Raw genomic sequence first — 27617 nt, 5'->3', positions numbered from 1 at the left:
GAGAGAAGCTCAGACTCCTGGCCCCAGGTCAGCATAATCAACCCAACAATACAAGCACTTAGTTGCTTTATGTACCTTAGTTGCTATCAACTCTGGCTGATCTCAGACTATCCAGTTGCTAAGTGGGGGAGGACATTGGATTCTCAGCCCACGTGCCAGTGGGCTCACGGAAGACACTGACTTATTCTCTCCCTGGAGTGCCCGCAGCTGGCTCGTGCCACTTACCAGGAAGGATGGCCCTAAATAGCACTCTGTTATTGTGTCCTCACATGGCAGAAGGCAAAAGGCTAAAAAGAGACAAATGCTGTGCCTTCACATGGTGGAAAAACAAAAAGGGACTAATGTATTCCCTTCAACCTCTTTTATAAGTGTTCCATCCGTGAAGGTAAAACACTCATGCTTTAATTGGCTCCCAACACACTCTACAGCTTAACACCAAGACATGTAGTATTAGGTTCCAACACAGGACTCTTGAGGGACATTGAGACCAGAGACCAGAGCAGGTCTCAGAGTGCCTGCATAACATCCTGCCATGTGGGAGAAGGGCCATCTCTAAGTTAGCTTGGTGAAAAGTTCTCCCACAAAGGGTGAAATAGATGGGAACAAACAGACCCAAGGAAATAGTCTCTACTAAGCAGCAGTCATGCTGGCACATGCTGGATTGCAGGTTGTGCTTGGAATGAAGCCAGGCCAGAGTTCCAGGTCTTTCCATGCAGCCTGCCCACCCATGTGGTTGCTGAGGTTACAAGACCCAGATTATTGGCACCTGCTACTTTTGGTAGTCATTTACCCTGGTAATATTGTCTCTTACTAGGAAGTAGAAAACATAGTGAACACAATGATCTTTTGAAATTGTTCCTGATTCCTGAGATAGACAAGATAATAATAAGAATGTTCTTCCACAAACATGTCTTTTCTGGAATCAAAAGCTCTGAAGAAACAAACTTAAATTAGTTGAAATTTTTCACAGTATACCACAGGAGTTTGCATTCTAGCTTAATAACTATCCAGTGAACATTATTAGGTAATTTTCTCAGCAGTCCACTCAAGAACATTTATTCTCCAAATAGTTAATGGCCCACTATGTTCCATACTTGTGGGTTCTGGGAATGTAGCACTCTAAGCAAAAAGAATAAAATTGCATTTAACCCTTGTTTTGGTTACTTATCTCTCATTGCTGAGACAATGCCTGAAACCCAACATGAAGGAAGGAAAGGTTTATTTAGCTCACAGTTGGTGGAGGTTTCAGTCTATAATCAGGCGGGGTGGCATGGCACTGGGGCGGTACTTCAAGGCTGCAGAAGACGGCTAAAGCAGCAGGAGCAAAAAGAGAGGCAGAGGGAGAACAAGCCTCTTCTCCTCCCTTATACTGTAAGCAGGCTACCACCCCCTAGGGTGGGTGTAGCACACCGTCTCAGTGTCCTCTTCTTGAACAGGATGAGGACATTTACAAAATGAGGACCCTGGCCACCTGCTGAGTTACTTAGTTAAAATTCTAAACTTCTCAAGTTGAAACAACGTATCAATCATTACAATCCCCTATCTCCATAGTTTCTACATCTAAGGATTCAACCAATCACAGACCTAAAATATTTGTGGAAAAAAATGTGCCCTTAATGAATATACATAGACTTCTTTCTCATTATTTCTTAAACAATACTGTATATCAGCTACTTATATGGCATTTACATCATATTAGGTACTATAAGTAATCTAGAGATGATTTAAAGTATACAGGAGGAGGATGTGCATAGGTTATATGCACTTGCCGTAAAAGATTTGCATGCTCTCAGGTTTCAGTATCCATGAGGGTCCCAGAACCAGTGCCCAATGATAACAAGGAGTGACTGTTATCAGTGAAATTTACCAGGCCTTTAATACATGCCATTTTAAGTGTATTAACTCTTCAGACTTATGAGTTGGATACTGTTATCATCTTCAGTGTGTAAATGAAAAAAACAGGCAGAGGGACTTAGCCTTTATCTCAAACCATAGAACAATACTGATAGGGGGATTTGGACTCAGGGGTCTGGCTTGAACTTGTGCTCCTAATCAGTGCATTTACTGAGTGGAAGTAGGAATGAATGGAAAACTACCAGCTGATAATGTAATGATTGGTTACTAGAAGATTAGATGTCTGAGGAGTTGTGAATCAAACTAAGAATAAAACTGAGCTAACTCACTTCTATGGGCTGATGTACCTACCAATGATGAATATGCCTACAGGAAGTAACATAACTGTAAATATGTGTCCCTTGACACCCACGGGAGATTCATTCCAGGACTCTAGCATATCCTCAGATGCTTGAGCCCTTCCATAAAACAACATGGTATTTATATGTAATCCATGCACATCCTTCTATGTACTCCAGATTGTCTCTAGATTACATATAATATCTAATCTTAAGTGTTGTGTTAATTGTTGTTACACTGTATTAAGGAAAAATGACATGAAAAGGTGACTATCTTGCAGAAAAAAATGTTTTATTTTTTCTGTTTTAGCTTTAAAATGAAAAAAGAAAAAATCAAAAAGATGATACAGAATTTCAAAACAGAGTATTAGAGGATTAACAATGGGCAATGTGCTGTGTATTGTTATTTTCAAAGTAGTTGTTTGGATTACCAGATATATGTATGAAAAAATGATCAAACAATGAAAGCATGAACCATTCTTTTTGTTGGGCTAACAGAGATTAATAGTATAATTATCTATCACATATAATATAAATTATATAGTATATGATACATATTAAATTATATATTATATTAGAGTATATTATTTATTATATTATATATCATATATTATTATATTATTATATATGATATATATAAAAATCTTGCCCTGTTTTCCTTTTCTCCTTTCCCTCACCTTAGTTGTTCTTTCTCTTTGTAACCGTTTCCTCTCCTTCACTTTCTCAGTATCTATTACATATTTTGAATCTCTCTAGCTCCTTCAGTTTTTTATACTAGAGAGACAGCATGATTTTCACCCATGTGAGTGTGAACTATTTCACTCATGAGCATGACCTCAAATTACATACATTACCTACAAAAACATCGAGATTATCCTTCTTATAGCTGAGTATCTTTCCATTACATAAACATACTGTTATCTTTCTTGTACATTCTGAGGTTGTAGGCATCTACCCCTGCTTTTTTATGGTTCCCTGTCATATGGAGTGTTGTTTTCTCTCCTTTGACTTTCAATCTGTGAATTTCCTTTCAAGTTAAATATGTTTCCTGTGTATAGCACATTGATGAGTCTTGTTTCTTGATCCACTCTGCCTGTATTTGTTTTTATTGGTGAATGAAGGCGATCTACATTAATTGTTATGACTGATATGCACCAGTCCTCTCTGCCGTGCTATTTTTCTACCGTTGGCTCCCTACTTTCCCCCCTTTTGGCAATCCCCTATTCCTGCTGTTCCTGGAACCATGTTCATCTTTATATCTCTCTAGAATATCCTTCAGTACTCTTTGTACGGTTGGTTTTATGGTCATAAATTCCTTCAGTTGTTCTTTGTCGTGGAAGTATTACACCTTTCCACCAATTTTGAAAGATAACTTTGCAGGTATATCAATCTGAGTTGGAAGTTGTTTTCTTTCACGACTTCAAATATTTCACTCCAAGCTTTTATTGACTTGATGGTTTGTATTGAGAAGTCTGCCATGATTCTGGTGGATTTTCCCTTATAGGTGATCTATTTCTCCTCTCTGATAGCTTTTAATACTCTTTTTGTGATGAATTTCTGGAGTCTTGGTTTGGGTTTAGATTTATTTTTGGTTATGGATAGCTGGAGTTCTATATGTCTCATTTGTCGGTATGTCAGCTATTTTTCCCATGATTGGGGAATTTTCTGCTATTACTTCTACAAATAGTCTTTTTATGTCATTTGTGTTGACTCCTGCTTTTTCGCTGACATCTATTGAACTTAGATTATTTTTCTTGTGTCATCGTGCAGCCGTTGAATTGTTACGTCCTGGTTCCTTCTTATTTTTAAGACAACTTTCCTTTCATGATCACTAGCTACAATCCTATCTTAAGGTCTAAAAGTCTATCTTCAGTTACACTTATGCAGTTTTGCCAGCCTTCAAGGGAGTTTTTAATTTCCTGGATATCTCTGAATCTATTTCATGCATTGTAATTTTTTTCTGTATTGTTCATTCAAAGTTCCCATTATTTTTCTATGCTCCTCTTTTTTAAAATATCTATGTCTTTTTTAGATATGTTCAATAGTTATTTCATTATGGTTATCATTTATTTTACCTGAGGTATTATTTTTGATCTGATTTCTTTTACAGCCTAATGAAGTTGTTTCTTGACTTCAGTTGCTACCTGCTCCGAAATTTCAGGTATGCGAATTCCAGTTTCTTCCATGTCTATGTATCCTAGACTTATTCTGTGTGAGCTGGAGGTCTGAGCTTGCATTTTGCTCCATAAAGGACATTTTCCTGGGTTCCTCCAGACAAGCTGGTTGTGGGTTCCCAGGTGTTTCCCACATTGGCTGCCAGTCCATGGTATAGGGGAAAGGGCCAGTTGCCTGAGGGTATCTGTACCTGTTTTCCTGGGGAGGTGGTGGGGTACAAGGTGGGCTTTTCCAGGCCTTTGTGGCTACATTGAGGCATCTCCAGTGGCTGTGGGCATGCAGGGTCAGGGCTGCTTCTCCTCCTGGCCTGTGTTGGCTACCAGGGGGAAAGTTCCCCATTAGTGGCAGAAAGACTCATGAGGTTGTAGCTCACTGCTTCTCCTAACCTGCGCTGGCTCTGAAACAATGTTTTTTAAAAAATATTTTTGATCTACCATAGGTTGAATCCCTGGGTATTGAACCTAAGGATATAAGCTGGCTGTGTACCTTGGAGTCAGTTATGCAGCTAAGAGGCAGGGCAAGTGAATAAGTCTCTCTTGGATTCATGAGACGTGAAGTCTAGTGCTATGTATGTAAAATGCAAACTCCCTTGGAAGAAGTAACTGCCAGTCACTGAATATTTATTTGGGGTGAATGAATTCTTTGAATTCTCTTCTCAAAGGAACCAAAGTAACTCAACTCTTAAATACTGACACTCTTGCTTTCCATTGGAGGTTCATGCCAGAGAACTGAAAGACTTTAAACAAATTTCAATTGTCCAAACTGTGCCCTATCAAGGGTTTCTTTTTTTGTTCTATTTTTAAAGTGTCAGGGTCCTACTGTGTTGCCCATGCTGACCTTGAACTCCTCAGCTCCTGTGATTTTCCAGTCTCAGCTTCCCAGGTGGCTGGAAAAATTGGTTCAAAAGGAAGAACTTAGTGATGAAGGTACATAGCACACAGCACACAGAAGAGCTGGATGTAGTCACATCACCTCCAGAGTGTTACATCTGTCACTCACTTTCTCTCCACCATCATCCATAGATCTAGCCTCTTCTGGTTACAGGTGACTTTCAGAGTTACATAGTCTCAGCACCTGTAAATACATTGAATGACAGTAGCGCACATGACTCCTTTTCCTCCAGTGACAGTTCTTTGTCATCCCTTTGATAGTTCTGTCCACTGTTAAATGGTTCAGAGAGGACAAAGGACAGGTGCAGAAGTTGAGTGGATGGACTATAAGTAAAAGAAAGCAGAGGTGGACAGAGTAGCTCCCCTACCATTTCTTAATCTCAAGCACCATAGGCACTAAAAACAATGTTTTGTTGGTCCAGTGAACAGGGAATCTTAGTCTGGACTCTCTGGGTAGGTTTTTAATGTTAAAAATGTCTTTAATTGGCACAAAGAAATTCAACATATTTAGGGGGTGCAATGTAACATTTCAATACGTATGCACAGCATATAATGAGTAGATCAGGGGAACTGGCATATGTACATTGCCTCAAATATATACCGTCTCTTTGTGTTGGAGACATTTATGATTTTTTTTTTTTTTGGTACTGGGGATGGAACTCATGACCTCATGCTTGCCAGGAAGGCTCTTAGGTCACTGAACTAAATCCCCGGCTATGTTAGGAACATTTAAAATCTTCTCTACTGGCTATTTTGAAATAGTCATGTTTTAAAATCAGTCATTACCCACCATAGTCCTTTTACTATGTTTCAGAGCATGAGAAGTGATTTCTCCCATAGAACTGCACCCCTGCACTCATTAGCCATTCTTTCTCCTCTGGGTAGGTTTTGGAGTTTGTGAACTGCATGAATTGTATCTAATTCAGCTTTGTGCATGGGTCTCAGAAGACGATCCATAGCTTTTGTCATATTTTCCAGAGTGACCTATGTCGAAAGGTTGATTGGAATACCATGATGTCCAGAAGTGGAAAAGGCAGGTCTGTTCCTACCTTTGGTGTCTAAGGCCTTTGCCACTGTGAGCAATGTAGCCTCAGATGAACCACGAGCTCTTAGTCCTCCATAGTTAGGGGTCGGGCAGAATCATGGCAGCAGACCAAGTTTGGTATGAGTAACTTCTGGAAGTATCAACCTTTCATAAAGGACATCTTTCAGGCCATACCCAACTCAAGGGGGAAATTCATGCAATTCTAGGCACCAAAGAGGCCCAGAAGAGGTGGAGGGCTGGCTAACACCATAGAAACCATAGAACATCTCCAATAATCAACTTTGTGAATCAGATTGTCCCTTGCTAAAATGTTCTGTAATTAGGAATAAATAAAACCTTTACAAACCTGGAGATCTTTTAAAAATTCTATCGACTGGTTACAGCTCTACCTACATTTTTGAATATCTTTGAAACTGACGCGTTATTCATGCAGTTAGAAGGAAAATATTGTGCTTAATTTTTTGTTTTCCATTTTCCTGGTCTATCAACATTTAAGTGCCTAAATGGAGGGCAATATATAGCTCAAATTTATTTTATATCATCATTCAGTGAATCCAGAGGACTCCATCCAGGACAGCACATCCAGTCAGTGGTCAGTACAGTCTCACTGGTTTCCTAAACACAATTAATCCAGAGTTAAAATCAGGATTCAAAGCATACAGGAAATAAATATATTGCCAAAAGTATTTAACAAATTCTTTAAAAAGTCCAATTAATGAGATGAAAACAAATTAATGGCTTTGGAAACAGAATCAAAGAAAAGTCAGATTCAAAAGTTTAGAGTCAGTTGAAAGGAGAGAGATTATCCAAGAGAATTTCAGGTACCCGTAGGCCAATTTGAGCCCAGAGAGTATTTAAAAAGTACCAATACGATACTTAACCCTTGTACTGTTAGTATAAATAGATGAGAAAGTGAAATTATCTAAAGCACATAGTTAGACAAAAGTTAGGAAGTAAGCTTATTTACTAGGAAGAAAGCACAGTTATTTATTTTTTATTGAAATAGTGTCTTAAAAGTAGAAAATATGGAATAGGTAAAAATGATCATACCACCCTACCTCAATGCGCTATTTGCATACTCTCTCAGATCTCTTATATGGATCTATTTTATAGGTGCAAGCCAAGTGAAAGTACTTGTATCGTTGAAAAAGGGTGTTAAATTTGAGTAAAAAAATAAAATTACATTTATTAAGTGGAATCTTCCTGCCTCTCTCATTTAATCAAAGCAGAAGTGAGTGCTTGCATTGTTGCCATAGAAAGCTAGCAACAGTGGAGAAAAATGAAAGGCATAGAAGTCTACCTAGAACTTAGCTAACAAGAACAACTTCTTTTTTAAAAAAAATTTTATTTAAGGAGAAAAGAGAAAAAAACAGAAAAAGGGTACAAGTTATACAGAATTTCAGAAAAAATAAACAGTAGGAAATCACTAGTTAATTACATATTGTCATCCTAGAAATAGTTGTTCAAGTTACAAAATTAAAGCATATAGAGGGGACTTTCAAACAGCGAGACTGCAAATAGTTTTGTTCAATGATCCAACAAAACTCAGTAATATGGTTATCTATCTTATACACTTAAATATATATGCAGTTATATCCTTTAGAGCACTTTCTTTTCCTTTCTTTTGTACAATGACAATTACACATTTTGGGTTTTATTACTCCCACAGTTCTTATTACTTTTTTTTTTTTTTTGAAGAAAGTAAAACCAAATGTGACATAACAGGACAGAGTCAGTCAAATCAAAAAGATGGACATAATACATAATATAAAAACAAAATACAAGATGATCAACAATGGTTACCATATGCCTCTTGTTATCTTAAAAAGAATTGCCTGTATCATGTTATAATAAAATTGAACAAAACAGTAAAGAATAAGACCAATAAAAACAAAACATTGGAGACATTAGAGGACTTCAAAAGAAGATAATAGTCAACCAGAATGGGTGTCACAATGAATCTTATTGTCTTCATAGTTGTTGCCTATACTTTCACACTTGGTACTATCAAGCATAACAGAATAGAGGAAAATCAGTCAAAACAAGAGGGTGAGAGCAATACAGGGTTTCAAATCAAGTTAATAGGAAATCAAAGTGGGTTACTATAATATATCCTTCTATTTTTTATTTTTCCCTTAATTAAAAGGATAAAAATGAAAAAGTAGATAATAAAAAGGAGATTGAGATAAAAAAGAGGGCATAACAACAAAACAGTGCAGGTCAAAACATAGCCATTTAAGCAAAATAGTGTTTCACCACAAGATAATCTCGACATAATAGTAGTTACCATAGTGTGTCTTCCCTTAAAATCTTTGGGTATAACTTCATATACTGTAGCATCAAACATATCAAGACAATGTAAAACCATTCAAGAGAATGACAGTATTACAGGGTATTTAGAATCAACTAACAGAAAATGAACAATGGTTTCTGTATAATCTCCTTGTCTATAAAAGTTTTTGTTTATATTGTCACATATAATAAAATCCAATAAGATGCAATACGTTAAAACCGATGGAGACAGAAGAACAAAAGCTTGATGGGACTTCAAAACAAGAGGTTATTAAATCAGCACTAGCTATTATGATGTCTTTTTTTCTCCAAAATGGCTGATCCTACCATCCAACCTTCTCTGCCTCATTTCTGTTGAGCTCTTTTTCTGTCATTAGTTGTCAGTTTGTCTTCTTCATTTCGCTTTCTGCTCCATTCATTGTGGGCTCTCTGCCAGTGTTTCTGGAATCTTGGTATTTTTCATTTTTAGAATATCCTGCAGTAGTAATCTCTGTAGAGTTGAATTGGTGGTTGCAAATTCCCCTAGTTCCTCTTTATCCTGGAAGCACCTTGTTTTTCCATCAATTTCTAGGGATAGTTGTGCAGGATATATCAATCTTGGCTGGAGGTTGTTATCTTTCAAAGCTTGCATAATTTCCCTCCATGCTCTTCATGGTTTGATGGTTTGTGCCGTGAAGTCTGCTGTAATTCTGATGGGTGTTCCCTTGTAAGTGATCTGTTTCTTGTCTCTGATGGCTTTTAGTATTCTGTTCTTATATTGGATTTCTGGAATTTTGATTATTATATGCCTGGGTGTAGCTCTGTTAGGGTTGTAGGTAGCTGGGGTCCTGTATGCCTCATACATCTGAGTATCTTTACCTGTTGCTAAATTAGGGAAATTCTCCTGGATTAATTCTGTGAATAGCTTTTGTAGTTCATTTGTTTGTGTCCCTACTTCTTCTTTTATGTTCTTAATTCTTAAGTTATAGATCCTCTTATCATCTTCTAGCCTTTGAATTATTGCTGTTTGTTTTCTTGTTATTTTTAAGAAGTTTTTCACTTCATGCTCCCACCTTACAAATATGTTCTCCAGTTCTGATAATCTATCCTTAGTTTCTTTTAAGCTGTTATGCCAGCTTTCAATAGAGTTTTTAGTTTTCTGGTAATCTCTTTGAACCTGCTTCATGTATTTTATGTTTTCTCTATTTTCTCCATCAAACAATTCTCCCCTTTTTTTCTGTTCTTCCATTCCACCATCTTTTTTTTCTTGGGCGGTGCTTAGCATTTCTCTAACTATTCTACTTATTTCTTGCCTTATTTCCTTAAATACTTCATTTTTGAAGTCGTCTATGAGGCTCTGGAGGTTCCGCTTTATATCTATAGGTGCCGTGTCTGATATTGCATGTTTTTTGTCTTCATTCTCTTTTGCATTTACCTTTCCTGGATCAGTGTTCTCAGGATTGGGGACTGAGGACCCTTTCTTGTTGCTCCCTTTCCCCATACTTTTTGTTCTTTCCATACAAGCGTATGTAAGAGGCCCAGTTTTTTTTCCTCTTTGTCTGTTACAGTGTATTTGAATCTGCCGGCTAGGTGTTCCTGCCCAATGCAGTGTACTAGGGAGACAGACCTGGGCAGCCTCTGCTGGGCTCACCCCTCCAGGTCAACCTACTGAATGCTTCACTGCTAGGGTGCACCACCAGGTGCAGGGACCTGATTTGGGTTAGCCTACTGGATCTTAGTCCCCGGCGTCATCAGGCCAAGTGCTCCCCACCAATCCCGCTTGAGAGGGGAATATGTGACTAAAGTCTGCCCATTCCCAGAATGTCCTCTGTTGGAGCCTGCTAGTCTATGAAAGGGCCCCCATTTCTCTCACTCACCATGGGTCGATGCAGGGCTCCCTGCCAGTCCTGCTCTCAATGCCATTTGGTTCGCTGATTCCCGCTCTCAGAGCTTTCACGCATCTCTCTCCCTGCTGTGCCGATTGGGATGCAGCAAGGGCAGCAGGAAATTCAAATCGCGGCTTCCAGTAGCGCGGGCTCCAGCCTCCACACTGAGATTTTATCTGTTCATGTTATAGCATCAGGATTGCATTTCCAGTTGGTTTTTCTCAGCTTAGTTCATTCCTGGGTTGGCAGGGTACATCTCCCCTCATTTAGGACTCCTCACACGGCACTGCTCCTGGATTCTAAGCTGGTAATCTCAGAGAGCCTCTGTGGCTGCTATTTGTCCGCCATGTTCTCCCGGAAGTGAGAACGACTCCTTTTTAAGTGAAACAAATAGCAAAATATCCAGCCACCTGCCACATAACAGGGCTCAATGATTACTTGTTGAACTGAATACTGTGACATAGGAAACATCTGGAAAAATATGCATTATGTAGAAAAAAACTTTAATTGTCCTTAAACAACATTAAACAACAGATAAACACAGTGGATCATGAACTTAATATTGGATGTGTGTATTCTTTACATAATTTGTATAAATTTAGAGTATGTTTAATATATGTTCTCTAAAAAGTAGGTTAACCCCTAACTTTATGGGCTCCCCTAAAACAAATGGGAAATTGGAAATATGGGCTCCCCTAAAGCAAATGGAAAATCCTGAAAAGAATAACTGTCTCTCCAGCCAGGTATTTCCCTAGTCAGGGTACTTGCAAACATTTAATAAAAGCACTTTTGGTTTTTTTTTTTTTTAGTTCAACAGTCATCAAAGTAGAGGGAATTAGCTTCACATAATTTTCTTTTTTAAAAATTTTTTTATAATTATATTTTGAAAGCAGTAAAATACAACAGAACAAGACAGAATAAAGCCAACTAAGACTGCACAATGAAATTGGTACAGAACTTCACAGCAGGTTACTGGGATAACAGTATAGGTATCACAGTATATTTTGTTATCTTTACAATAGTTGTTCTTCCAATCACATATATCAAAATGAGATGAAATATAGAACACTATAGAACTTATCAAAACAGAATATTGAATAGAGCAGTACCATTAATCAGAATAGAACAAAACAGTAATAAAAATATTTGCCTTCAAAGAGACGGTAGAAGGAAGTCCCTCTTATTTGCTATGGTCAACCTCCCAGGAGATGCTCAGATTTCTGGTTCCCATTTGCTAACGGAGGGACACGAGAAGAGGGCAGGGGAAGTGGGATGTTTGACTCTAGACCGTGCACCAGTATGTTCACTATTGCTTAGCAGGGAGGCAGGCTGATTGCTTGGTGTCCCAGCGTCCTAAGTTCCAACATGGTGCGGATCTCAGGAGCTGCTGGTGGTTCTCCAGCTTCACATAATTTTCTTGGCCAGGCCATATACCTGAAAAATTGCATTGGGGTTTTAATGCACTTTTCAGGTTTTGGAACCAGTGTGGCCCCCAGATTATGTATTTGTAATGATTCTTAAAAAATAACAAGCAGGATGATTTAAAACCTGCTCCTTCTTTATGACATCTCCAGAGTTTTGTTGAGAAGACCTTGTTGTTTCTCATCAAGTGGAAGAGGGAGAATCATGAATTATTTGGGTGTTTGACCTACATCACATGAACCCTTGTGAGCCACCTTGCCCAGACCTAGTCAGAGTGATGAGTATTGGTCCCTCCTCTCCGTCACACTTCCCATCCAGATTAGCTCCATCATCTTGGGATGAAGGCAGAAAATAACTTTGCTGCTGTCTATGACTTTCTTAGTTGCCAACACAAGAGCTTGATTACACTGGGGGAAATTCCTGAATTAAGGGAAGAATCATCATGTACACTTTTGATTATACTCTGCAGGCTTCTGGGTGGCAGTAGTGGGGGTGCCTCTGCCTGCCCTCACTCAGGTAACGCCCAAAAGTTACCCAAAGCTACACTAAAGATTCAGTTTGTGGACACTAAAAAATGGGAGTTAGAGAAGCAGAAAGATAGTGATTTCTAGGAGCTGGGAGGGGGATTGAGCATAGGACGAGAGAGACATTGGTCAAAAGGTAAAAAGTTTCGATTAGGCAGGAGGAGTAAGTTTGAGGGACTTATTGTAAAATACAGTGAATATAGTTAATAATAATGTGTTATACACTTGAAACTTTCCAAGACAATGGACCTTAAATATTTTCCTAACCAAAAAATACAAGCATGTGAGGTGATGGATATATTAATTAACTTGACTAAGCCATTTCACAATGGATATGGGTATCAAAATTTCACATTGTGCACTATAATATATATAATTTCAATTGGTCAACTAGACTGTAATTCAGAAAAAAGATATTTGGCATTTTGTTGCTGCCAGTCTTTGACTTCTGCAATCTTGTTCTTCCGAAGGGGGATTTCAGGCGAGACTAGACCACCAAGAGCACCTGAGGTTGATGCACTAGAGGGAGAGAGCATAGTTTGTTCATGTTATACCATTTCAGAAGATCTGTGGGACCCGCGGATCTGGTAATAGTGGACTGGTAGTTGGAAAACGGAGCGGGTTTTTTTTTTGGAAGAGCTGAGGCTTTGCTTGGCATTGATTTTCTTTCTGTACTTTTATTTTAAGAGATCAGGAGGAGAAACTCAACGTGCAGTGACTGAGCTGAGTAAGGGAAAGACACCCAGGGATCACACTGTGTGTGAAGAAGGCCATAAAGGAAGCCACAGGTTTGGATCTTGATTGTCCCCCCAAAACCCCATGCATTAAAGGCTTGGTCTCCAGCCTGTGATTGCACTGGGAGGTGACAGCACTCTTAGGAGATGGGGCTCCTAGTATGAAGTTTCCCCTTGAAGGGGACATTGAAGCTTCACCTCCTTCCTCTCTCTTGTTTCTTGACTTTCATAAGGTGAACAGACTTCCTTTGTCATGAAATCTGCCAAGATCTTCTATGCTATAACAGGTCTAAAGCTATAGTACCAAGTGACCAGCGACTGAAATTGTGAAGTTGTGAGCCAAAACAAACCTTTCTTCCCTGTAAGTTGTCTCAGGTATTTTGTTACAGTGACGAAAAGCTGAGTATTAGAGAGGTTTGGGGCTCTGTGCAGGCCAGAGGGGACATACAGAGCTGGAGCAGTTCCTGGTGCTGGGAGTGATGCTGCTAGGCTGCAGGTGTCACCATGTGGTGAGACAAGGATCTGCTGGAACAAAAAACTTGTAAAGTCCATCATCTGACAATTGAATGACCTTAGAGAGGCTGTTCTCACTTCATGTTTTGAAAACAATAAGTGTGTGAATGATTGAAATTATGCATTTTTGGTACTTTAGTAGTCCCTACCTATACTTTTACAGATTACTCCAAATCCAGATTGAGCATACCTTACCTGAAATACTTGGGACCAGAAGTATTTCAAATTTCTTTTGAATTTTTGGGATTTTTTTGGGGGGTGATACTGAGGGATACATACAAAGAGATATTTTGAGGATCAGTACTAAGTTTAAACAGAAATTTATTTATGTTTCATATTACCTTTTATGCATATCTTCAAGGTAATTTTATGTACTATTTTTAAGTATGCATGCATCTTGACTGTGATCTATCACAGGAAGCAAAGTGTGGAGTCTTTAACTGGTGGTGTAGGCTATTGGCACAGTTTGGATTTTTAATTTTCAGGTTCGAGAGGAAATAAAAGTGGATAAAATAAAATCAACAGAACTTTTCCAAAATGCCTGGGGAAAGACAGTGGTAAGTTGGATCATAGAGAAGTCTACATCACAAAATGGAATATAGTTCATATTTCCTGTTTCTGATATGACAAAGAAGAATCCGACCCTTTGAAAAGTGATTCATTTCTTCTCACCGATGTAGCAGTGAAAAACTCATTTTTATGCAACAAATCCTGATCTTCAAAAAAGTCCTGTAAGATTTTACCACATCTCATAAAAACTCACAAGGAATTCCACAACATAGGACCAGTCTGCCTCACATTTTCACACGAGCAGCCCCAGGGAGTCTGAGGAGCTGCATGGTGACATTCAGATGTGTTTGAACTTGATGGGCCTTCTAAGACCACACGTACACTCCTGATACTTTTGTTTGTATTTTGTATATTTACTTAGATGATTATTCTATTATGAATGATAAAGCTTTTTTAGTGTTACAAAAACCTATCTTTTAAAATCCAGTAAGTGCAAATTTCTTTATTCTGACTTGTGGAATTCAAAGGAAAAGTCCAATGTCCGATGTTTTCTCTAGTCAGGTATTTGGCATCAAGTCGTAGGTGCTTCCCAACAAAGACTGCAGTGAACAGTGACTATAATTATAAGCCTCTCATAATTTGAAACAATTGATGTTGGGAGTGACTGTCTTGCTAAACTGTTTTGTATCTTTCCTTTGGTCTCTTCCAACCAATAGAACTGAATAGAACTTCCTAAGAAGAGTAACATCATAAGCCTTCCATTTATTCTGATCTGATTCCAAATTCCCAATGAGAGATTTTTGCCCCTCTCTGACCCACTCCATCCAAGGCAGAGGCTGCTTGCAAACCAGAGCAAATGCTGACACAGATTTGCATTTTCTAGGGCTCTTCAAAACACAAATAAGGGTTCCATGGCCTCCCGCAGAGTGGCCAAAAATAGACAATTTTCCATGGTCCACTGGAAAACTGGCATTTATCAGCGAGAGGAAGCTTATTCATTTATGTAACAGCACATTATGTAGATGGTTTTTCAACTGTCTACACAAAATCCAGCCCAAGGGTGAACCCCATCTTTTCTTAGTTTTTGGAGCATTAAAGACCAGTCTGTGTTCTAGAACCGGGGTGATCATAGCCAATCCATTGTAGCATTTGCTCTGCGTATTTTAACATGGGAAATTAGTACAATTCAATCACTCTCAGTTCCTGGCTTTCTTAGGAAACAGAAGGCAGATTTCATTTTAGATTTTAAGTCTAACACATTCAAATACCTCCAGCACCTCTAGAGAGCAGCACTGTCCATAAGAGCTTTGTTAAGGTGGAGGTGCTGGTGTCCAAAGTGATTGAGAAAGCTCAGGAATCCTCTTGCTTTTCTGAGTCAGGACACAAGAATAAAATAGCAATTGGCCAGGCAGACAATGACAAGGACAGATTCTGAATAGTAGTGTTCTAGAGTTGTCCTGTCTGTCCCATGGCTGTCTCTAGCACACAGCTTTGTATGATTTAACTCCAGAGTAGGATGAAAATGTTCCAGAACTGGATATAATAAAATCGAGTTGTATAAAATGAGTTGTATAATTAAGGTATGTTTTATGGTATGTGAATTATATGACAATTAAAAAATGTTTATCTGAAGACAAAAATGAAAAATTAAAAAAACTCCTGACTTGAATCATTATGAATTTAATATTTTCTCTCTCTCTCTCTCTCTTTCTCCCTCTCTCTCTCTCTCTTCTGTGGTCTGTTACTTTTCCCAGCTTCTATAAATGTATTCAGTTGGAGCTACTGGGAATATAACAGAACACACCACTAAACAAATTGCTAACAGTGACTTAAAAGATGGCACGATTTTCAGGCAAGCTTATGACGGGCGATTGGTCTTACACACATGCTGAAGCTACACGATGCCTCCTTTACTGCTAATAACAGAGTAATTTCAACTCTTGTGTAGCTTGATCTCTTCTTCTACTTTTTACTCAGCACTTGAAACTGATAAAGGAAATTGTTTTCTAAATTGGTTGTTCTCAGGAAAGAAGTAATTTTGAGAATACATTTTAAAATACTGCAATGAAGCTTAAAATGAATGCTTTATCTTTCCTAAAAGGAAACAGATTCAAAACAGTTCATAATGAAGGTTGAGGCCAGGGAGACAGCTCAGGGGCACAGTGTCTGCCTGCTAGGTGTGAGATCATGAGTTCAATTCCTGGTACCAAAAAGGAAATAACAACAACAAAAATTAATTCCGTGTTATTCCTCTCTAACTATTCAGTTTCAACTTGTAAAGAAGGTTGAATGACTTTTAAAAAGCCTAAATTTTCCTCCACATAAGATATTTTATTGTGCTAAAATGCACATGACATAAAATTGACCGGTTTAGTAGGTTTAAATACAGTCAATACATTCATGTTGTTGTGTGGTCTCCTCCACTACCTGTTTCCAGAACATTCTCATCGTCAGCTGAACTGCTGTCTGCGAAGCACTAAACCCCTAGCTCTTGTGTCCCACTTCAGTCCTGGAAATCACCATTCTGCTTTCTGTTCCTGTGAATTTGACTATATAGGTCTCTCAAATAAGTGAAATAATACAGCATTTGCCCTTGTATAATTGCTTTGTTTTTCACTTACCATAATGTCGTCCAGTTTTGTCTATGTGGAGTAGACTATTACATCAATATACCACATTTTAAAAATCCATTTATTCATTGATTGACACTTGGATTGATTCTTTTGATTAGTGCAAATAATGCTGCTATGAACCCAGGTGTGTGTATATTTGTCTGACTCTGATTTCTTCTTTTTGTACATTAGTTGAAATATATGGTAACTCTGTGTTTAATTCTTATGAGGAATTGTCATACCATTTTCCATATAGGCTGCAACATTTTATATTCCCATAGACAGTGCAACAAATGTTTCATTTTTTCACATGCTTACTAGCCCTTGTAATTTTTGTTTGTTTAGTGCATTTACTTATGATGGCCCTTCCACTGTGTGTGAAAAGACAATCTCCTTTCCTTCTAAGGGTTTTATAGTTTTAAAGTCTTTGGTGCATTTTGACCTAATTTATGTACAGGGTTGTAATGCAGTGATTTGCCTTTATATTTGCTTGTGAGTATCTTGTTTTCTCAGTGCCATTTGTTGAAAAATTCCTCATCTCAATAAATGATCTGGCAGTCCTATACAAAGCCATTTGCTGCAAGGGTATAGCTCTAGGCTATTCTACACCCTTTGTCTGTACCATATCTGTTTCTATCTGTTTCTATGCCAGTAGTATCTTATTTTGATTACTGTAGAATGTAGTAAGTTTGGAATCAGGAAGTGTGAAGCTTCACAGTTCATGTGTTGTAGGATTATTTAGGTTATTCTGAGTATCTTGAAATTCCATATGAATTCAAAGTCTATTCCTGAGTATCATTCTTTTTGGTGTTGTAAATGGAATTGGTTTTTTAATTTTCTTTTGAGATTGTGCATTGAAAGGGTATATAACTTTTAAAATTTGTATCCTGCAACTTTTATGAATTCATTATTAGTTCTAAAAAGTGTATGTGCGTGTGTTTGGTGTGAATTTGTGTAAAATCTTTAGGGTTTTCAAACGGCATTGAGAGCGGGACTGGCAGGGAGCTCTGCATCGACCTGCGGTGAGTGAGAGAAATGGGGACCCTTTCATAGACTAGGAGGCTCCAACAGAGGACATTCTGGGAATGAGCAGGCTACCTGGAACAGGGCTCTGCAGTGACTTTAGTCACATATTCCCCTCTCACGTGGTGGGGAGTGCTTGGCCTGGTGATGCCACGGGCTAAGATCCAGTAGGCTAGCCCAAATCAGGTCCCTGCACCTGACCGTGAACCCTAGCAGTAGGTTGACCTGGAGGGGTGGGCCCAGCAGAGGCTGGCTGCTCAGGTCTGTGTCTCCCTAGTACACTGCAGTGGGTGGGAACATCTAGCCAGCAGATTCAAACAAACTGTAACAGACAAAGAGAGAGAGAGAGAAAAAAAACTGGGCCTCCTACATACGCTTGCATGGAAGGAACAAAAATATGGGAAAAGGGAACAACAAGAAAGGGTCCTCAGTCCCCAATCCTGAGAACACTGATGCAGGAAAGGTAAATGCAAAGGAGAATGAAGACAGAAAACATGCAATATCAAACACGGCACCTATAGACATAAAGTGGTATCTCCGGAGCCTCATAGACGAGTTCAAAAATGAAGTATTTAATGAAATAAAGCAAGAAATAAGTAGAATAGTTAGAGAAATGCTAAACACCACCCAAGAAAAAACAGATGGTGGAATGGAAGAACAGAAAAAAAGGGGAGAATTGTTTGATGGAGAAAGTAGAGAAAACATAGAATACGTGAAGCAGGTTCAAAGAGATTACCAGGAAACTAAAAACTCTGTTGAAAGCTGGCATAACAGCTTGAAAGAAACTAAGGATAGATTATCAGAACTGGAGGTCAGATTTTTAATGTGGGAGCATGAAATGAAAAACTTCTTAAAAATAACAAGAAAACAAACACCAATAATACAAAGACTAGAAGATGATAAGAGGATTTATAACTTAAGAATTAAGAACATAAAAGAAGAAGTAGGGACACAAACAAATGAACTACAAAAGCTATTCACAGAAATAATCCAGGAGAATTTTCCTAATTTAGCAAAAGGTAAAGATACTCAGATGTATGAGGCATACAGGACCCCAGCCACCTACAACCCAAACAGAGCTACACCCAGGCATATAATAATCAAAATTCCAGAAATCCAATATAAGAACAGAATATTAAAAGCCTTCAAAGAGAAGAAACAGATCACTTACAAAGGAACACCCATCAGAATTACAGCAGACTTCTCGGCCCAAACCATCAAATCATGAAGAGCGTGGGGAGAAATAATTCAAGCTTTGAAAGATAGTAACCTCCAGCCAAGATTGATATATCCTGCACAACTGTCCCTAGAAATTGATGGAAAAACAAGGTGCTTCCAGCATAAAGAGGAACTAGGGGAATTTGCAACCACCAGTTCAACTCTACAGAGATTACTACTGCAGGATATTCTAAAAATGAAAAATACCAAGATTCTAGAAACAGTGGCAGAGAGGCCACAATGAATGGAGCAGAAAGCAAAATGAAGAGGACAAACTGACAACTAATGACAGAAAAAGAGCTCAACAGAAATGAGGCAGAGAAGGTTGGATAGTAGGAACAGCCATTTTGGAGAAAACAAGACATCATAATAGCTAGTGCTGATTTAATATCATCTTGTTTTGAAGTCCCATGAAGCTTTTGTTCTTCTGTCTCCATCGGTCTTAAAAAGTTGTATCTTATTGGATTTTATTATATGTTGTAATATAAACAAAAACTTTTATAGACAAGGAGATTATACAGAAACCATTGTTCATTTTCTGTTAGTTGATTCTAAATACTCTGTAATACTGTCATTCTCTTGAATGGTTTTACATTGTTTTGATATGTTTGATGCAACAATATACGAAGTTATACCCAAAGATTTTAAGGGAAGAGACACTATGGTAACTACTATTATGTCAAGATTATCTTGTGGTGAAACACTATTTTGCTTAAATGGCTATGTTTTGACCTGCACTGTTTTGTTGTTATGCCCTCTTTTTTTATCTCAATCTCCTTTTTATTATCTACTTTTTCATTTTTATCCTTTTAATTAAGGGAAAAATAAAAAATAGAAGGATATATTATAGTAACCCACTTTGATTTCCTATTAACTTGATTTGAAACTCTGTATTGCTCTCACCATTTTGTTTTGACTGATTTTCCTCTATTCTGTTATGCTTGATAGTACCAAGTTTGAAAATATAGGCAACAACTATGAAGACAATAAGATTCATTGTGACGCCCATTCTGGTTGACTATTATCTTGTTGACTAGTCCTCTAATGTCTCCAATGTTTTGTTTTTATTGGTCTTATTCTTTACTGTTTTGTTCAATTTTATTATAACTGATGATATAGGCAATTCTTTTTAAGATAACAAGAGGCATTATGGTAACCACTGTTGATCACCTTGTATTTTGTTTTTACATTATGCATTATGTCCATCCTTTTGATTTGACTGACTCTGTCCTGGTATGTCACATTTGGTTTTACTTTCTTCAAAAAAAAAAGTAGTAAGAATTGTGGGAGTAATAAAACCCAAAATGTGTAATTGTCATTGTACAAAAGAAAGGAAAAGAAAGTTCTCTAAAAGATATAACTGCATATATATTTAAGTGTATAAAATAGATAACCATATTACTGAGTTTTGTTGGATCATTGAACAAAACTGTTTGTAGTCTCACTGTTTGAAAGTCCCTTCTATATGCTTTAATTTTGTAACTTCACCAACAATTTCTAAAGATGACAATATGCAATTAACTAGTGATTTCCTACTGTTTATTTTTTCTGAAATTCTGTATAACTTGTATCTTTTTTCTGTTTTTTTCTTTTTTCTCCTTAAATAAAATTTTAAAAAAATACAAAAAAAATCTTTAGGGTTTTCTACATGTAAGATTATGTTTTCTGTGAAAAGGAAAATTTTATTTCTTTGGTGGTCTTTTATTCCTTTTTCCTCCCTAGTTGCTCTCCACAAGACTTCTGGTAGTATACTTAGAAAATATGGCAAAAAATGGGGACTCTTGTCTTGTTCTTGATCTTTTTTTATTAAAAAATTGAAAGGAGATTAAGATAAAAGGGGACATAACAACATAATAACAGAGGTCAGAACAGAACAATTTAAACAACATAGTGTTTCACCTCAAGATAACCCGACATAACAGTGGCTACCATAGTGTCTCTTTCCTTGAAATATTTGAGTATAACTTCATATATTATAGCATCAAACACAACATGACAGTGTAAAACCATTTAAGAGAATGAAAGATTTACAGGGTATTTAGAACCAACAGAAAACGAACAATGGTTTCTATATTATCTCCTTGTTTTGTTAATACTATCACATATAATAAAATCCAATAAGATTCAACACGATAAACCAATGGAGACAGAAGAACAAAAGCTTCATGGGATTCAAAACAAGATGATATTAAATCAGCACTAGCTATTATATGGTCTTGTTTTCTTCAAAATAACTGTTCATACCATCACAGACAATAAAATCAAACAACTCAGAATAAAACCATTCCAATTAATGAATGAAAACATTATAGGGCTTCAAAGAAATATAATGGGGAATCATGTTTACCACATACTTTTACATATTCTTACCATTTCATACACTAGGGAAACTATTCAGTATTTATACATGTAAAGTTTGATTTATTTCACTTATGAGTATCATCTCAAGCTGTGCCCATTTATTTATAAATATCTCAATGTGATCAGTCTTTATAGCTGAGTAGTACTCCATTGTATAAAAGTACCACAACTTTTTAATCCATTCCTCAGTTGATGGACACTTAGGTTGTTTCCAAGATCTGGCTATTACAAATTGTGCTGCTATAAACATGGGTGCACATATATCACTGTGGTATGATGTTTTCAGTTCTTCTAGGAATATGCCTAGAGGTGGAATAGCTGGAACAAATGGGACTTCCAATCCCAGTTTTTTGAGAAATCTCCACACTGACCTCCACAATGGTTGCACTAATCAATACTCCTACCAACAGTGCAGGAGATTTCCTTTTTCCCCACAGCCTCTTCAGCATCTGTTGTTGGTAGTTTTCTTGATCCTGGCCATTCTTTCAGGAGTGAGATGGAATGTCAGTGTGGTTTTAATTTGCATTTCTCTAGTGAGTAATGATGATAAACATTTTTTCATGTATTTATTTGCCATTTGTATTTATTCATTTCAGATGCCCATTTTTGGATGGGATATTTGAATTTGTCTGATTTTTTAAAATTCTTTATATGTTTTAGACGGAAGTCCTTTGTCTGAGGGAGAGTTCGGTAAGATTTTTTCCCAGTTTGTGGGTTTTCTTTTCACTATGTCAGAGATTTCTTTTGACATGCCGAAACTTTTTAATAAGAGATGATCCCAGTTATTGATTCTTGGAAGTATTTCCCACGCAGTTTGATTCCTGTTCATGAATTCTCTGCCTACCCGTGTGTCTTAAATGTTTTTACCCAATTTGTCTTACAGTAGATTTAGTGTTTCTGTTTTAATATTCAGATCTTTGATCCATTAAGATTTTAATTTAGTACATGGTGATAGGCATGGGTCTAGTTTTAGTTTTCAGCATACGGAGAGCCAGTATTTCCAACACCATTTATTAAAGAGACTATTGTTCTTCCAGTGAACATGGTTGGCCCCTTGATCAAAGATAAGGTGGTTGAGCATGTTTGTAGTTGTGGTTGTATCTTCTAATCTATTCCACTGATCTTCAGCTCCATTTTGATTCCAGTACCATGTTGATTTTACTACAGTTGCTTTGTAGTATAGCTTCAAGTCAGGGATTGTGATGCCTCCTGCCTTGCCTTTGCTGCCTTAGAACTGTCTTTGGTGTTCTAGGTCTCTTCTAGTTCCAGATGTATTTGAGGAGTGATTTCTCTTTCCATGAGGTATGTTGATGGTATTTTTATAGGTATTGCAATGAATCTGTATAGCAGTTTTGGGAGAATGGCCATTTTCACAATATTTATTCTTCCTATCCATGAGCAAGGGGTGTCTTTCCATTTTCTGAGATCGTCTTCAATTTCTTTTTTCAGTGTATTATAATTTTCCCTATATAGGTGTTTCACTTCTTTCATGAGAATAATTCCTAAATATTTCATTTTTTTGGTTGCTAGTGTTAAGGGTGTGGCTTCTCTTATTTCTCTCTCTGTGATTTTGTTTTCAGTATATAGAAATGCTATTGATTTTTGAGTATTGATTTTGTATATCCAGCTACATTGCTGAATTTATTTATTATATCTTTTACCCCTTTTATTTTTCTCTCTTGTCTAATTGCCCTGGCTAATATTTCCAGTACTATAATAAATAGGAGTGGTGTTAAGGAACATCGTCTTGTGCCCGATTTTAAGGTAAAGACCTTCAGTTTTTGGCCATTAGTATGATACTGGCTGTTGGTTTGTCATATATGGCCTTTATTATATTGAGGTAAAAACCATCTATTCCAATTTTCTGTAAGGTTCTTATAAATGAATGTTGGACCTTATCAAAAGCTTTTTCTGCATCCATAGAAATGATCATGTGATTCTTACTTTTGGCTTTATTGATATGGTGGATTACATTTATTGATTTATATATGTTGAACCATCCCTGCATGCCTGGGATGAATCCCACTTGGTCATGGTGTATAATCTTCTTGATGATTTGCTGCATCCTATTTGACAATATTTTATTGAGGATTTTTGCATCTGTGTTCATGAGGGAGATTGGCCTGTAGTTCGCTTTTTTGGTTGGATCTTTCTCAGGTTTTGGTACTAGAGTAATATTTGCTTCCAGGAATGACTTAGGAAGAATTGCTTCCCTTTCAATTTCATTGAATAGTTTGAGGAGTGTCGGCATTAAGTCTTCTTTGTATTTCTTGTAGATTTCTGCAGCGAATCTGTCTGGGCCTGGGGTCTTCTTTGTAGGTAGGGACTTAATTACATTATCAATTTCATTAACAGAAATAGGGTTATTCAGCAGTTTTACATCCTTTTGACCCAGCTTTGGTACTTCATATGTTTCTAGGAATCTATTTCTTCTGTGTTATCAAACCCATGAGAGTAGAGGTTTTCAAAATAGGTGTTGATGATCTTCTGTATTTCTACAGTTTGTAGTGATTTTGCCTTTTTCATTCTTCATTGCGTGAATTTGAGCTTTTTCTTCCCCTTTTTAAAAATAAGGTTGGCTAGGGGTTTATCAATTTTATTTATTCTTTCAAAGAACTAACTCTTTGATTCATTGATTCTTTGGATTGTTTTCTTACTCTCTATTGCATTAATTTGCTCTGATTTTTATAATTTCCTCCCTTCTTTTGGCTTTGGGCTTGACTTACTCTTCTTTTTCTAGATGTTTGGGGTGTAGCATAAGGTTACTTATTTGTATTCGTTCTGTTTTCCTGATGTGGGAACTCAGTGCCATAAATTTTGCTCTGAGGACAGCTTTCATTGCATCCCACAGATTCCCGTAAGTTGTATTTATATTTTCATTTGCTTGTAGGCATTGTTTAATTTCTTCTTTAATTTCTCCTGTGACCCACTTATTACTCAAGAGTGTGTTATTCAGTTCCATGTGTTTGTGGGATTTTTGCAGTATCTTTTATCATTAATTTCTAATTTCATGGTGCTATGATCCGATAACATGCATGGGATGATTTCAACTCTTTTGCATTTATTTAAATATGTTCTGTGGGCTAATATATGATCTATTTTAGAGAATGTCCCATGTACTGCTGAGAAGAATGTGTATTCTGATGTTGTTGGATGGAACATTCTGTATACATCTATCAAGTCCATTTATTCACAAGTGTGATTCAGCTCTGTTATTTCTTTGCTGATTTTCTGTCTGGTTGATTTATCCGTTGATGTCAATGGTGTGTTAAGGTCTCCTGTTATAATTGTGTTACTGTTAATTTGGTTTTTCATTTCTGTTAATACTTGCTTTACATAAGTGGGTGCTCTGGAATTTGGTGCATATATATTTAAGATTGTTATCTCTTCCTCTTGGAGTTTTCGCCTAACCAGTATGTAATGACCTTCTTTATCTCTTCTGATCATTATTGGTTTAAAATTCATGTTGTTTGCAAACAAAATAGCTACCCCCACTTTTTTTTTTTTTTTTTTTGGTTCCTATTGCGTGAAGTATTGTTTTCCATCCTTTGACTTTTAGTCTGTGAGTAACTTTTTGGGTTAGATGGGTTTCTTGTAGACAGCATATGGTTGGATGTTGTTTCTCGATCCATTCTGTCAGTCTGTTTTTTTTAATTGGTGCATTGAGACCATTTACATTAATGGTTATAACTGTTATATGTTGGTTTATTATTGACATGTTATCTTTCTGCTATTGAACGTTTATCTTTCCATTCTGTTTAATTGTCTGCTTTGCTTAGTGGTTTTTTCCTAAATGTATCTAAACTGTCTTTCAATATTCTTTGCAGGGTTGGCTTGGTGATCATGAAGTTCTTCAGCTGTTCTGTGTCATGGAAGTATCTTATTTTTCCATAGATTTTTGAAAGACAGTTTTTCAGGGTACATCAGTCTAGGTTGGAAATCATTTTCCTTTAGGATCTGAAATACTTCACTCCATGCTCTTCTTGACTTTTTTGTTTGTGCTGAGAAGTCTGCTGTGATTCTGATAGGTTTTTCCTTATAGGTGACCTGTCTTTTCTCTCTGACAGCTTTTAATATTCTATTCTTATTTTGGATTTCTGAGATGGTGATTATTATATGTCTGGGTGTAGTTTTATTTTGGTTATGACTATTTGGAATTCTATATGTTTCACTGCTCCTGATGTCAGTTTCTGTTCTCATGTTTGGGAAATTTTCAGCTATTACTTCTCTAAATATCCTCTTGACATCCTTTATGTTGTCCCTTTCTTTTTCATTTATCCCTATCAATATTATGTTGTTTTTCTTTGCATCATCTTGCAGCTGTTGAATTGTTAATTCCTGATTCCTTGTTATTTTTAAAAGATCTTGCTTTTCCTGTTCACTAGCTGCAATCTTGTCTTTGAGGTCTGAAATTCTATCTTCACTTTCATTGAGGTGGTTTTTACAACTTTCAATGGAATTTTTGATTTCCCGTATATCTATTTGTATCTGCTTTATGTATTCTGTTTGTTTCTTATATTGTTCATTCAGGGATTCTGCCTTTTTGTTTAGTTTTTCCAAGTTTCTAACTGTGTCTTCTTTAGGTATGTTCAGCATCTCATTCATTTCTTTTATCATTTCTTCTTTTACCTGGGAGATTGTTTCTTTTTTTAAATTTTATTTTGGAAGTATACAACAGAACAAGTCAGAATAAAGCCAACTAAGATCGTACAGTGAAATTGGTACAGAACTTCACAGCAGGTTACCGGGATAACAGTAATAGGTATCACAATATATTTTGATATTTTTATAATAGTTGTTCTTTCAGTCATGTATATCAAAATGAGATGAAAGATAGAACACTATAGAACTTATAAAAACAGAATATTAAATAGAGCAGTATCATTAATCAGAAAAGAGCAAAACAGTAATAAAAATATTTGCCTTCAAAGAAATGGTAGAATGAAGTCCCCCTTATTTGCTATGGTCAACTTCCCAGGAGATGTTCAGATTTCTGGCTCCCATTTGCTAATGGGCAGGGGGCAGGGGAGGAGAAGGAGGATAAGAGAAGTGGGATATTTGACTCTAGGTCAGGTAGCAGTAGGTTCACTATTGTTTAGCAGGGAGGCAGGATGGTCATTTGGTTTCACAGCATCCTCAGTTCCAACATGGTGTGGATCTCAGGAGCTAATGCTGGTTCTCACCCTGGAATGGCTGCAGTCAGCCAGACCACCACCGCTTACTAGGGAGGGGAGGTGCTTGCCTGGCTCCCCAGTGTCCTAAGTTCCAACATGGCATGGATCTCTGGAGACACTGCTGGTTCTCCTGGAAGGGCTGCAGTCTCTGGGAGATTATTTCTAGTTTGAATTCCTTTAAAGCTTCCCGGAGTTGCTTCTTTATTTCAGTTGCTATTATTTCAGGTATTTTAGGTGTATGGCATATATTTTCTTCTATGTACACAGCTCCTAAGGTTTCTTGGGATGGCCTGGAGGTTTGAGATTGCATTTTGGTCTTTTGCTTTGTCATTTTCCTATATTTCTGTGCTTCAAGTGTTGCTCCAAGGCTTCCCCAGGCTCCTGGGACTGAATGGAAGTTGCTGAGCCTGGTCCAGTTAGGCCCTCAGGCCCTCTTGTGCCACGTTGAGTATTTCAGGTAGCTGGGCAGGCACCTAAGCACTGTGGATGATGGGTTAAAGCTCTCCCTGCGCAAAACCCAATGCCCTGAAACTTACTTGACCTACTTTCAAATCCCGTAATTGAAGAAGGTCACTGGGCATAATATAGTTGGTCCACAAAACCTCCCAAGGCTAGTCTAGTGTGTCTGGGCTCTGGATGGTTCTTTGAGCTCCAGAAGAGATGATCGTAGAGTCTCCTGGGGCTCAGGGTGGCACGCAAATTTACCCCAGCCGTTGGCTGAGTTTCCTGGTTTGGGAGAAGGTCACTGAGCATGTCCTAGGCAGGCCTGAAACCTGCCAAGTGCAGCCTAGGGTGGCTGAGCTCTGGGTGGGCCCTTGAGTTCCAGAAGTGATGATTTTACTGTCTTCCTGGGGCTTGGGATGGCGAGCAGACTCACTCCAGCTACCAGCTTCCCAGTTTGGGAGAAGGTCCTGCTCCTAGTCTTGGACAGAGATTTTAGTCTTGTTATGACGTTGGCAACTGATTTTTCATATATGACCTTTACTAATTTAAGGTACTTTTTTTCTATTTCTGGTGGTTTTTTCTTTTCAATCGTGGGATGAATGTTGAACTTTATTATTGCTTTT

General features: G+C 37.4%; 1 long non-coding RNA gene across 7 annotated transcripts in view; it reads left to right on the top strand.

Annotated features, from left to right (window-relative positions):
* LOC101787449 (uncharacterized) overlaps positions 1-27617 on the top strand; it is a 51334-nt gene that overhangs the window by 3282 nt on the left and 20435 nt on the right. For 2 of the 7 annotated variants that reach the window (XR_216291.4, XR_001201037.3), the window contains exons 4-8: positions 4303-4353; positions 12876-12992; positions 13093-13193; positions 13373-13500; positions 14138-15831. This is a non-coding gene — a long non-coding RNA (uncharacterized LOC101787449). Of the gene's footprint in view, positions 1-4302; positions 4354-6235; positions 6295-12875; positions 12993-13092; positions 13194-13372; positions 13501-14137; positions 15832-15916; positions 19858-27617 lie in introns of those variants that run through there. The other 5 variants (XR_010051164.1, XR_010051162.1, XR_010051163.1 and 2 more) reach the window with 5 other exon arrangements.

Source organism: Cavia porcellus, unplaced genomic scaffold (genome assembly GCF_034190915.1).
Source record: "Cavia porcellus strain 051 isolate PalLab524CR breed Dunkin Hartley unplaced genomic scaffold, mCavPor4.1 scaffold_13, whole genome shotgun sequence".
NCBI lineage: Eukaryota > Metazoa > Chordata > Mammalia > Rodentia > Caviidae > Cavia > Cavia porcellus.
Note: the sequence above shows the minus strand (reverse complement) of the source record. Positions and strands in the feature narration are given on the sequence as shown.